We start from the raw sequence: 1,297 nt of genomic DNA, 5'->3' as shown, positions 1-1,297 counted from the left end.
ATGTTGTTGTGGGGTCTTTTGTGACCTCTTGGATGAGTCGTTGCTGCGCTCTTGGGGTAATTTTGGTCTGCCGGCCACTCCTGGGAAGGTTCACCACTGTTCCATGTTTTCGCCATTTGTGGATAATGGCTCTCACTGTGGTTCGCTGGAGTCCCAAAGCTTTAGAAATGGCTTTATAACCTTTTCCAGACTGATGGATCTCAATTACTTTCTTTCTCATTTGTTCCTGAATTTCTTTTGATCTCGGCATGATGTCTACCTTTTGAGGATCTTTTGGTCTACTTCACTTTGTCAGGCAGGTCCTATTTAAGTGATTCCTTGATTGAGAACAGGTGTGGCAGTAATCAGGCCTGGGTGTGGCTAGAGGAAATTAACTCAGGTGTGATAAACCACAGTTGAGTTGAGTTGTGTTGCAGGGCAAACACTTTTTCCCACAGGGCCATGTAGGTTAGGATTTTGTTTTCCCTTAATAATAACAACCTTCATTTCAAAACTGCATTTTGTGTTTACTTGTGTTATCTTTGACTAATATTTAAATTTGTTTGATGATCTGAATCATTTAAGTGTGACAAACATGCAAACAAATAACAAATCAGGACGGGGGCAAACACTTTTTCACACCACTGTACGTCCACAGGTACACCTCCAATTGACACAAATGATGTCAATTAGCCTATCAGAAGCTTCTAAAGACTGTTTAAAGGCAGAGTCAACTTAGTGTATGTAAACTTCTGACCCACTGGAATTGTGATACAGTGAATTATAAGTGAAATAATCTGTCTGTAAACAATTGTTGGAAAAATGACTAGTGTCATGCACAAAGTAGATGTCCTAACCGACTTGCCAAAACTATAGTTTGTTAACAAGGAATTTGTGGAGTGGTTGAAAAAATAGTTTTAATGACTCCAACCTAAATGGATGTAAACATCCGACTTCAACTGTATCTCCTAATAGCTTGCCACATGGAGGCTCTAGCTCTATGACTGTAGCCGTTTGGATGTCTTGGACGACAACAAGAAGTTACACGCGCCACTCTCGTCAAAAGCAAGAGCAGCAGCAGCATAAATGATAAAATGTTATTTCTCTCTCTGTGGGAAATGCGATGTAGACCATTCTTCATTGTGAATTCACTTGGAATGTTATGAATTCTTCTCATCGTTTTAACAGAAAAACTTTAAAATTGGCCTTTTTAAACGTTTAAGAAAAAGTATCAATTTGTCACCTCCCTACTGCTGAGTCATCTGCCCCAGAGGAACGTGGCGTGTTTGCGTCCATGCGTGTGTGCTCTGTGTGTGTG

Source organism: Coregonus clupeaformis, chromosome 27, assembly GCF_020615455.1.
Source record: "Coregonus clupeaformis isolate EN_2021a chromosome 27, ASM2061545v1, whole genome shotgun sequence".
In the NCBI taxonomy this organism is placed as follows: Eukaryota; Metazoa; Chordata; class Actinopteri; order Salmoniformes; family Salmonidae; genus Coregonus; species Coregonus clupeaformis.
The sequence above is the reverse complement of the archived record's forward strand: the minus strand, read 5'-3'. Positions refer to the sequence as shown.